At 39.4% G+C, this 12,986-nt stretch overlaps 1 pseudogene; it reads right to left on the bottom strand.

Annotated features, from left to right (window-relative positions):
* LOC149218574 (putative cellulose synthase A catalytic subunit 1 [UDP-forming]) overlaps positions 1-12,986 on the bottom strand; it is a 58,197-nt pseudogene that overhangs the window by 26,132 nt on the left and 19,079 nt on the right.

The raw sequence follows: 12,986 nt of genomic DNA, 5'->3' as shown, positions 1-12,986 counted from the left end.
GGTGGGGTTTGACCACTCGATCCCTCCTCAACCATTTTTCCTATTTTCCACTGTACCAAACCGTTTCATTTGGTTTGTCTCCCCTCAAAACTTGTATAAACCTTCATTTCACCAGTGCACCCGGGGAGGAGATGGAGGAACCAGGAGTGGACACAGATTTCGAGACAGAGGAGGCAGAATATTCTTTGATGCCCAAAGATTCTCTAGGGAGGTAAAAAATTATTTTTGTCGGAATATAGTCAAGTTTATAGTCATTTTTCATGGTTTTCTGTAGGGATCGCAATGGCGAGGTTAGATTCACTTTTTGAGTTGCAGATTTCTAGTCCACCCATGGAGCAAAATCTTTGAGGAATCTAGGGGGAATCTAAAAGGTTCCGTGAGCCCCAGATTCTCAATTTCTCAGAATTCAGAAATTTGACAGTCAATTTTGCACTATTCGACGCCAAAAATATGATGGTGTGTTCAGATTTTTCATTCGCTCATTTCATTTTCCAGCCACTTTTCTAAGTGGAATGCAGGTGTCAGCGTTTATGTGCGAGCAATCATTTTCATGCGATTGATGCCGGGAGATCGATGGCACAAACAACTTCAGCAGTTTGACATTCACTTCTTTAGATGGCCCCTGGTTGTGAGGTATATGCAGTGTTCATGTACTTCTTTTTCCATGCATTGTGCTACACAGATCCCTGTTCGATGTTGATGAGGGATCTTATTTATTATTTGTTTTCATGATTCCTGCTTGATGTGGCACGGAATCATCTATGTGATGTACTTGTTGTCATGATTCGTCATGTTATGTTTTGAGATCCATTTGTTGTATGTTGATGGGATATTCATTTTTTCGTCATGTATGTTTGCATTGATATCCCTTTTATGCCATGTTGGTGGGATGCTCATCATGCATGAGTTTGTGTCATACTGATAGGAGTCTTTTGACTGAGAGTTCCTGTAGTGGAACATCTCTTGGCACCACTCTTGCATGAGGGCATTTTCCTTGTATGATAGAGACATCATCTCTATGTACATCGTCACTATTGACAGCACTTAATGCAACAACCCACATCATCTTAACACCGAGGCCCGGAGACGTAGTCCCTCCTGGACGAACTCTATTATCAATGACTTATGTTTTTATGTTGTGATGATTGACATGTTCCTATTCTTTAAAGCATGAAAATGTATTTATTTATGTTCTTTTAAAAATGCAATTTAACACATCACGGAAGTAAAAGGTCTTGAAAGGGTCCTTTGTCACATCTGGACCTGGATCAAGTCGTATCAGAGCGGTCTTTGTGTGGATGTGAATTGCGAATGTGAATAATGGAACATGCAATGATAGAGGATGAAAAAGTGATGTACGAGACCATGCTCAAAATTTCCAAACGAGTGGAAATAATGTATGAAACTATACAGAAAGAGATAGAGGAAAAGGAGCGATTGCAGCTTCAGTTGTGAGCCATAGAATATGCCCTAGAAGAACTGAAGCACAACAAACAGAACCTTCAAACAGAGAACACTGAATTGAAAATGCTTCTACATGAAGAGACAGAAGAAAAAGAAAGTTTTCTACAATAGCTGCAAGCAAAGGATGAGGCCTTACAAAATCTACAGCGTGACCCATGTGAGGTAAAATGTGATTCTTTGAATTCATGTATGTGTCCTAATGATGATTTCACTATTTTTGAAAATCATACCATAGGAATTGGCTCCAAACTGTTTAAGAAGATGGGGTATGAAGGAAAAGGTTTAGGCGTTAATGGCCAAGGCATTGTTAATCCCATCAAAGTATAGGAATTACCATATCAAACAGGACTTGGGTATGTTAGAAAAGAAGTTGGGGAATGTTACCGAGACAACTAGCGAACCACCAATAATAGATGATGAGAAGCCCTCATCAGTTCTTTCCAAATCAAAAGAGGAGGTAAAAGATGTTGATTTCCTTTCAGTTTCATCTTCACATAGTATGATTTCTGTTGGATATTTGGAGATCCCAATTACAGGGACAAACATGAGGCTCCTTACCAGGAGGAGGCACGAGGAGGAAGAACAACTTGGTGTTAATAACCAAGGCATAACTCAACCATTGGAGGTTGTGAAAAGACCTAAATTTTTAGGCTTAAGATACACCAAAGGAGAATGCTCGAAGGTGTCAGATTCTTCTGAGACATCATCAAAATAATCGAGGAAAGAGAATAATGGGAAAACATCCCCATCATTCCATGACAGTTTCCATTGCAGGGAAAGAGCTGAGACAAGCTCTCATCGCCATCCTTACAATAGAGATGGAAGGGAAAGGTATAATCACTTTCGACATTAAAATGTTCATTTCGATTATGATCATGTTGTTAATGATGAACGTAAAACATGGCATCGAAAAACATGTACCTTTTGTGGATTACATAACCATACATTTTCTAAGTGTTGGAAAAGAATGGCAACACACAACAGGATGAGGCATGAAGGACCCTCTCAACAACAAGTAAAGAAACATGTTAAACAGATCTGGAGGAAGAAGATGTATTGCAGTCATTGTCACAGAAAAGGCCATCAAAGAGCCACTTGTTGGAGGCTCCATCCAGAGCAGCTCCTTAAAGACAAAGTGTCGATGCATGAACCAGGTGAAGCAGTTATTTGACAAGCAAAACCACCACAAGGAGGCAACCCATTCACATTGATAAGTGAAAAATGGTTTCTAGATATGTTAGTGTTTCATGGTCATGCTTTTGTAAATAATTTGTTGTATTTTAAAATTTAAAAGTGATGATGTGTTTTTCATCACTTGTTTAGCAACAATGATGTTTGGCCTTATTTTGAGTAGCATGATAAACTGTGAAAGTGATGTTGTGTTTCCATCACTTGTCAAAGCAAAACAATAGTGTTTGGCCTTATGTTTGTAAATCATGTGTTGCAGTGATGATGCGTTTTCCATCACTTGTTGGAGCAACAATGATATGTTGGCCTTGTTTTCGTAGCTAGGGTATTGTGTCCATCTTGATTCTCTAGGGAGGTAAAAATTTATTTTTGTCGGAATATAGTCAAGTTTACAATCGTTTTTCATGGTTTTCTGCAGGGATCACAATGGCGAGGTCAGATTCACCTTTTGAGTTGCAGATTTCTAGTCCATCCATGGAGAAGAATCTTTGAGGAATTTAGGGGGAATCTAAAAGATTCCTTGAGCCCCAGATTCTCAATTTCTCAGAATTTAGAAATTTGACAGTCGATTTTGCACTATTCGATGCCACAAATCTGATGGTGCATTCATATTTTTCATTCCCTCATTTCATTTTCCAGCCACTTTTCTAAGTGGAATGCAGATGTCAGCATTTATGTGTGAGTAGTCATTTTCATTCGATTGATGTCGGGAGATCGATGGCACAAACAACTTCAGCAGTTTGACATCTGCTTCTTTAGATGGCCCCTGGTTTTGAGGTATATGCAGTGTTCATGTACTTCTTTTGCCATGCATTGTGCTGCACAGATCCATGTTCAATGTTGATGAGGGATCTTGTTTATTATTTGTTTTCATGATTCCTACTTGATGTGATGCAAAAGCGTCTATGTGATGTACTTGTTGTCATGATTCGTCATGTTATGTTTTGAGATCCCTTTGTTGTATGTTGATGGGATACTCATATTGTCGTCATGTATGTTTGCATTGAGATCCCTTTTATGCCATGTTGGCGGGATGCTCATCATGCATGAGTTTGTGTCATACTGATAAGAGTCTTTTGACTGAGAGTTCCTGTAGTGGAACATCTCTTGGCGCCACTCCTGCATGAGGGCATTTTCCTTGTATGATAGCAACATCATCTCTATGTACATCATCACTATTGACAACACTTAATGTAGCGGCCTGCACCATGTTGACAATGGGGCCTGGAGACGTAGTCCCTCCTGGACGAACTCTGTTATCAACGGCTTATGTTTTTATGTTGATGATAATTGACATGTTCCTCTTCTTTAAAGCATGAAAATTTATTTATTTATGTTCTTTTAAAAATAAAATTTAACACATTAGGAAATTTAAAGGTCTTTGAAGGGTCCTTTGTCACATCCAGACCTAGATCAAGTGGTATCAGAGCAGTCTTTGTGTGGATGTCAATTGCAAGCATGAACAATGGAACATGTAGTGACAAAGGATGAAAAAGTGATATACAAGACCATGCTCAAAATTTCCAAAAGAGTGGAAATAATGTATGAAACTCTATAGAAAGAGACAGAGGAAAAGGAGTGATTGTAGCTTCAGTTACAAGCCATGGAAGAGGCCCTAGAAGAACTGAAGCACAACAAACAAAATCTTCAAACAGAGAACGTTGAATTGAAAATGCTTCTACATGAAGAGAAAGAAGAAAAAGAAAGTTTGCTACAATAGCTGCAAGCAAAGGATGAGGCCTTGGAAAAGCTGCAGCATGACCCATGTGAGGTAAAATGTGATTCTCTGAATTCATGTATGTGTCCTAATGATGATTTCATTGTTTTTGAAAATCATACCACAGGAATTGGCTCCAAAATATTGAAGAAGATGGGATATGAAGGAAGAGGCTTAGGTGTTAATGGCCAAGGCATTGTCAATCCCATCAATGTAGAGGAATTACCATGTCAAATAGGACTTGGGTATGTTAGAAAACAAGTTGGGGATTGCGCCGAGACAGCTAGTGAAGCACCAAAAACAGATGATGAGAAGCTCTCATCAGTTCTTTCCAAATCAAAAGAGGAGGTTAAAGATGTTGATTTCCTTTCAATTTCATCTTCACATAGTATGATTTCTGTTGGAGATTTGGAGATCCCAATTACAGGGACAAACATGAGGCTCCTTACTAGGAGGAGGCATGAGGAGGAAGAACAACTTGATGTTAATAACCAAGGCATAACTCAACCATTGGAGGCTGTGCAGATACCTCAATTTGTAGGCTTGAGATACACCAAAGGAGAATGCTCGAAGGTGTCAGATTCTTCCGAGACATCGTCAAAATCATTGAGGAAAGAGAATAATGGAAAACATCCCCATCATTCTGTGACAATTTCCATTGTTGGGAAAGAGCTGAGACAAGCTCTCATCGCCATCCTTACACTAGAGATGGAGAGGAAAGGTATAATCACTTTCGACATTCAAATGTTCGTTTCGATTATCATCATGTTGTTACTGATGAATATAAAACATGGCATCTAAAAACATGTACCTTTTGTGGATTACATAACCATACATTTTCTAAGTGTTGGAAAAGAATGGCAGCACACAACAGGATGAGGCATGAAGGACCCTCTCAACAACAGGTAAAGAAACATGTTAAACAGATATGGAGGAAGAAGATGTATTGCAGTCATTGTGATAGAAATTGGTCATCAAAGAGCCACTTTTTGGAGGCTCCATCCAGAGCAATGCCTTAAAGACAAAGTGTCAATGCATGAACCAGGTGAAGCAATTATTCGACAAGCAAAACCGCCACAAGGAGGCAACCCATTCACATTGATAAGTGAAAAATGGTTTCTAGATATATTAGCATTTCATGGTCGTGCTTTTGTAAATCATTTGTTGCATTTTAAAATGTAAAAGTGATGATGTGTTTTTCATCACTTGTTCCACAACAATGATGTGTGGTCTTATTTTGAGTAGCATGATAAACTGCGAAAGTGATGTTGTGTTTCCATCACTTGTCAGAGCAAAACAATAGTGTTTGGTCTGATTTTTGTAAATCATGTGTTGCAGTGATGATGTGTTTTCCATCACTTGTTGGAGCAACAGTGATATGTTGGCCTTGTTTTCGTAGCTGGGGTATTGTGTCCATCTTGATGTAAACTTGACCACCGAGTATGTGATATAAACTCGTGGTAAGTATGGGATGCTTGGTTCATTAGTTGGTCATGAAAGTAAAGCATGTAATTTGCAAAGCAATGTACTTCAGGTTGTAGAGGTTGTAGGTGTTAGCTCATCGCTTAAGGCTCCAAAGAACAAAGGTGAAGGAGATGGAAGTGAGGCCTTTCAAGATGCTTGTGATGCAGACAAGGTATAGAAAAGTTGTAGATTGTTTTCATGATTTTGGAGGACCAAAAGCTCCTTAGTGGGGAGGATTGATCCAGGTGGCTCTAGCGACACACACAAGACAAAGAGGGCTTATTAACACTCAAAAATCAAAGTGATCAGAATGATTTTGGACCAGGACCAGAGCGTAGATCTCGTCATCCTAATCGCAGGTGAATGGTTCGTCCAACTGAGTCCGTATGCGAAAGTTAGGCGCAGTCAATGTTTAGGTTGACTTTGGTGACTAGGCAGGCTTAAGGAGGCCACAATTTGGACAAAATCCGGCGACTGGATTCTGGCCAACCTGGGCCAGATTCCGGGAGAATTTGCGGCCCGATTAATTTGTCTCCTTCGGTCCATTTTTCGATTTTTCAAAAAGGCCCATAGGCTTATTATAAATAAATAATATAAATATATATATATATATATATATATATATATATATATATATATATATATGGCAGGGGTCATGGGTGGCAGGCCATGACCCCTGCCATCCCCACCGGGACCCAAACTACATATAAAAATTAAAAAAAAAAATCAGGCCGGCGTCCATCACCTTGTCGGACCCTCCATCTCCACCACATATCTATTAAAACATTATTACAAGGGTGGTGGGTGGGCCATCGCCGGTGGACCCAACCCACGCCCCACCTCACTTACACATGATAGGCCGAGGGTGGCAGGGCTCAAGCCCGCCCGGCCGGTGCGGCCGGCCTGCCTCCCATGCACCCTCACACGTAACCCCACATCATAACTCCCCAATGGACCCACTTATGTCAAAATTTAATGCAACCATCCATGGTACCTCAAAACAGTAATGCGCCACTGAAAACTTTGGGCTGCGGGAGTTAAGGTGTGGGCCATCCAATGCAGACTCAACCCCTACCAAAATCATATGCGGATTCATTTTTTAAAACAATAAAATGTTAAAATGAGAGGGGCGGGGTTTGACCACCTGACCCCTCCTCAACCATTTTTCCTATTTTTCGCTATACCAAACTGTTTCATTTGGTTTGTCTGCCCTCAAAACTTATATAAACCTTCATTTCACTAGTGCACCCGGGGAGGAGATGGAGGAACCAGGAGCAGGCACGGATTTCAAGACAAAGGAGGTAGAATATTCTTTGATGCCCAAAGATTCTTCGGGGAGGTAAAAAAATATTTTTGTCAGAACATAGTCAAGTTTACAGTCGTTTTTCATGGTTTTCTATAGGCATTGCAATGGCAAGGTCAGATTTGCCTTTTGAGTTGTAGATTTCCAGTCCACCCATGGAGTAGAATCTTTGAGGAATCTAGGGGGAATCTAAAAGATTCCTTGAGCCCCAGATTCTCAATTTCTCAGAATTCAGAAATTTTACAATCGATTTTGCACTATTTGATGCCACAAATCTGATGGTGCGTTCAGATTTTTCATTCGATCATTTCATTTTCCAGCCACTTTTCTAAGTGGAATGCAGGTGTTAAAATTTATGTGTGAGCAGTCATTTTCATGCAATTGATGCCGTGAGATCGATGGCACAAACAACTTCAGCAGTTTGGCATCCGCTTCTTCAGATGGCCCCTGGTTGTGAGGTATATGTAGTGTTCATGTACTTATTTTGCCATGCATTGTGTTGCATAGATCCCTATTTGATGTTGATGAGGGATCTTGTTTATTACTTGTTTTCATGGTTCCTACTTGATGTGATGCGGAATCATCTATGTGATGTACTTGTTGTCATGATTCGTCATGTTGTGTTTTGAGATACCTTTGTTGTATGTTGATGGGATACTCATATTGTCATCATCTATGTTTGCATTGAGATCCATTTTATGCCATGTTGGCAGGATGCTCATCATGCGTGAGTTTGTGTCATACTGATAGGATTATTTTGATTGAGAGTTCATGTAGTGGAACATCTCTTGGCGCCACTCCTGCATGAGGGAATTTTCCTTGTATGATAGCGACATCATCTCTATTACATCATCACTATTGACAACACTTAATGCAGTGGCCCACACCATCTTGACACCGGGGCCCGGAGAACTCTGTTATCAACGGATTATGTTTTTATGTTACTGATTATTGACATGTTCCTCTTCTTTACAACATGCAGATGTATTCATTTATGTTCTTTTAAAAATGCAATTTAACACATCACGAAAGTAAAAGGTCTTGGAAGGGTCCTTTGTTACATCCGGACTTGGATCACCTCAACTACCTAAAGAGTCTACCTATGCATGGTAGTTGTTAGGGTCCTATAATAATAGGATTCACAATTTTTAATTTGCTATGGTCAGTCTTGTAATATTGTACATACTTTTGCTTTCTGCAAAATGTTTTCCATATTAAAAATATAAAAATGTAAAGAGGGTATGTCCTAAAAGAACAATCAAAGGACAAAAAGAAAGAGAAAAAGATAAAAAAACTGAAAAATATGAACCCCAAAAAGAAATAAAATAGATCATGAAAGTGTGCAAATTCAAATGCCACTAATTTTTACTTTACTATGTAAAACAAGGTTGTGTGCAGCTTGTTAGAAATGCCATAGTCCATGATGGTCAAATAGCTTAATCTTGACTCATTCATGTTTTAAATTTTATGTTGATAGATAGAGAATAAAGATGTAGCCAAACTGTTTAACCTTGGCAGATCAATAGTTAGGTAGAGAATAAAAATGAGCTTGTCAGTTTAATCTGATCCATTGGAAGTTATAAGGCTAGAATTAAATAGTTTTCTTGTCAAAAGAAAAGGAAATAAAGGGTCAACAAGCTCAAATGCACCCAATAAAATTAAGAAAAAATGTTAGGATAGGGTAGGTAGAAGAAATGTTGCACATTTATCATGCTTAATCCTATGTTTCATGTACAAGGGAATTTATGAGAAAGAAAAGCATGTTCACAGTCTGGTTTAACTAATTCCCCCTCATTTCACTATGCTCCCACATGATTATTTTCTAATTTCCCCATTATCCCTTTATCATTTATAAATCCCCTTTTCCCCTCATTTTGACCCTTACCCCTTGGTTCCACACATTTCCCTAGTAATTACACGTCAAAAATCATTTCCCTACCCACAACCCCCTTTCCCTAGTGTGAAAACCATTCCCCATTACAAATATTAACTTCCCCCTTATTAATTTCCCTATTTCCCTTTAAAAACCCAAAAAAATCCCTTATCCTAAGTCTTATCCCCCCGCATTATTTAACTAACTCCTTGCTTCATATTTCCCCAACAAACCCTTTTAACCCACCAACCTTTGGTGCAGTTAAAAAATCCCACCACATAACCCCTGGGCCCACTTTATTAAACCCGCTACTTATATATAATCCTTACCTTATTTACTAATTAATTACAATTATTTGTAATTAAACCCCAGGCCCCGCAAATCCTTTCCTTGATTCCCTCTATGCAGCTTAACCACGCGACTGTCGTCCGATATCCTACCCCTAGATCTGACGGTGCACATCCATATCGCGCGGGTTCATCGTCTGATTGATAGTAGCCTGAGAGCACGCAAGATTCGCGGTTTTTCCTGGGTGCTTTTCTGCTACGTGGTGACCCTAGGCTAGATTTCGTGCTCGTGAAAAATACCGCCTACCCTCCAAAAGCGATGTGATGGCCCAGAAAACCACCTCCACACCAAAGCCGAAAACTGCCTACTTTTCATTCATATTTTCCGCACCAAAATATGATCGTTACTCGTTAAAAGGCCGGAAAAGCCCCAATTCACTCTTTTCACTCATTTTCACTATAACTGTTGCTCAAGCCATTCTATGACACCTTGAACCTCTGCGACCAAAATTAACCACCGTTTGTCGCCTGAAGATGCTCCGGACACCCAGTTCAAGCAACCAGTTGACACCTCAAGATGTTGTACCCTCTACATTCACCATTGAACCCAGTTTGCAATCTAGACCACCAAATTCCAGGTATTCTTGATAAAATCTAGAATGACCTTCTCAATTTGAAAAGTACAATCCAATTGAAAGCTTAATTAATTGACATTAATCAATAAAATTGCCTAAATTGAAGAGAATTTACTTGTATACCCCAAACCCTTCTTTTAGAGACTGTATCTATAATCCCACTATTCCAGGGTGTCTAAACCTCACTTCTAGAATCTCTACAGGCCTAATTCATATCCATAAACTCAGTCATGGCTTCCTAGACCTCTCTAGACGTGAGACCTTTGTCAACCCCTCACCTGGACATCAACAACCTAGCATTAGCAGACAAAGATTTTCAAATAAAGGATACTGCTTCCCCAACTTACCTTCTAAATCTCCATTGCTGGAGTAAGGACAGATTCCTGAACCAGAATGATGGCATTCACCTTTGGGAATCTAATTTACCCAAGTATTTGTTCCCAGAAATACACACATTCCCTAACATCATCTACTTTTGTCATACCTGTTACATTCCTAGCCAAAGGGCTATTATCACCCCTAATCAGTAGCTGTTATTAATCATTACTGAAAAGTCTATCAACTAAACTCTATAGGTCCAATCAAGCCCTAATGAGACCCCACTATCTGTTGGTGACTTGTTGGACCTATATGTGAAGTTATACCTGGCCAAAATAGCCCAAATATTCCAGAATTTCATTATAGAGGACTGCCATACTCGCACAGATAGTCCTCCTTATGTTGCCACCATTTTTCAGAGAGGGGTAGAAAAATTATTACCATGCTCTCTCACATCCTAGGATATACCATAGTTGAGCATGTGTATGAGGTTGTCCTAGCCTTTCTTTCTATTTGTAGCCTAGGCAAGCCTCCTGCTATCATCTACAACTATGCTCAGTTCATTATAGACTGGATGCATGAACAGTTCACCAGACTACCAACTGAGAGAGTCTTCAAGTACTCCTCTGTTTTATTTCATATGTTTTTATATTATCAATTAGACAAATTCTGTGTCAGCATAAGAAGTTGGATACCAAAGGGAATCTAAAGTCAGTTATTTATTGGACACCCTTGATCCAAAAATACTCCACTGCATTCACCTATAAGGAATTCATCGATTCATTTGTCCATCCAGTAATGAACATGTTGACCAGTAGCCCTCAGCCCAAAATCAGCCAAGAAATAAAAAGGGTGTTATAGTTGGCCAAGAACAACAAGGTGGGAGACTGGTATCTGTACCAGAACCACACAGAGATTAGAATTTATGGATGCCAAATTTCCCCTTACAAACTGCCAAGATACCTCCCTATGAGGATATTTTCACTGGAATATTTTAGGCAGATCATCAATTCCAATGAAGTCAAGTTCTTAGTAGCTAGGAAGAAAACCTAGTTTAAAATGAAAAATCAATTGGGCCCCTTCATTTGCAATAACAGAGAGGCTGGACCAGAGGCTGACAAGATATGAAATTCAGGAATAGCTTTATGTGGCAATATGACCCTCATGGGGTCATAAATAAGTTAAGGATCAAGGTCAAATTGAGACCTTTCATCCACCATCCTAGACGGATATTGAGAGGTTTGCCAACCAATCAGAATGGTTGGAAAACAAATTAATTGACATGGATAACACAATAGTGGATGTAGAAAATACACTCATTGATGTAGAGAAACAAATTGATGAAAGTTCTTTCCTGCAGGTTCTAGAACTGGGGAAACCCATGAATAACATTCTACTTTTACAAACCCCAGCAAATGAGGAGAGAAACCCAAAGAGAAATAGGGAGGAGGGTTCTAGTTCTGCTATGGAGATCACAAATGAGCATTTTAAGCTCAGGAAAATGCCAAAGCTGAATCTTGTAACTGAACAAGAAGAAACCATTGAATCAATGGAAATAACTGACATTGATACAATGGTGGAAAGTAGCAAAGCCACAATTGCCTCAGGAGAAACACAATAGCCATAAACATCTAACACTCAACTGATTGAGAGACAGCTTAGTGTTGAGGTTTCTTATTTTACCAGGCCAACATACAAGGAAAAATATATCAAGGACAGGTACAAGGAGATCAAGCTGAGAAATGAGAAGTTGAAGGCTGAAACATATACCCAATACTTCAAGCACACGAGTTAATTAGAGCAGGTTGATGTCAACTTTTGACATCAAACAAGGAAAATGCAGGTGTCTTTCATGCAACCTATTGTTCAGCAACCAAAGACATTAGCTGACTATAGGAAAACTGATTTCGAAGTGTTCGCTAGGGATGTTCATCCCATTGACCAGATAGAATTCCATAAGCAAGCTGGAGAGATGATCTACTCGACCCTGACAGGGAAGGCCATCGCTGCACATAAGTTGCAAAATTCATTGGATAACATTACAACCCAATATAAATTGGAAAAGGCCTCCTCACAGGCCAAGGACAACATGATCAAGTCATTGGAGGACTTGGTAATTGAGTTGGGACATGATTCCAATGACATCAAAACTATGGAGAAGTTGATCAAGAAGAAGAATAAGGACATTTCAACTCTTAAAAAACAATTAAAGCTTCCTCATTCAGAGCAAACATAGACAAAAGAGGTCATGGAGAGCCAAAAATATTAGGAGGAGATGATGGACTTGGTTTTACAATTGAATGATCAATTGAAAGAAATGGAAAAAGAGTTAGATAGCTTGATATAGGTAAAACAAGCTAGTCTAGATACTGCCCCTGCCACTGTTATCCCAACAGTTACTACTGCAGTACCTTCCACTTTGGAAGCATCATTAGCTGCTACATCTACAATGCCTACAGCACTGCCAGCTTCTACAACATCTACATCAACAACAGGGTCAACACCAACATGGTCAACAGGTGATATAATGAAAGAAGATTGGTCAAGGCAATGGAAGACATGTCCATTTAGACGACTGAAATGAACAAGCTCAAGGAAAAGGTGACAAGTCTAAAGACTGACTACAAGCTTGCCCAGATTATGCACAAGGAAGAAGTGGAGAAAGCCACTAGGATGAATGAAAGAATAAAAAAATTGGAGAAGGAATTAACTTTGAAGGAACCCATTGGATAGGCTA

Source organism: Pinus tabuliformis, chromosome Q, assembly GCF_031772625.1.
Source record: "Pinus tabuliformis cultivar Carrire ecotype Pingquan chromosome Q, CPIR1, whole genome shotgun sequence".
Taxonomy (NCBI): Eukaryota; Viridiplantae; Streptophyta; class Pinopsida; order Pinales; family Pinaceae; genus Pinus; species Pinus tabuliformis.
This window is presented reverse-complemented; position numbering and strand designations above follow the sequence as displayed.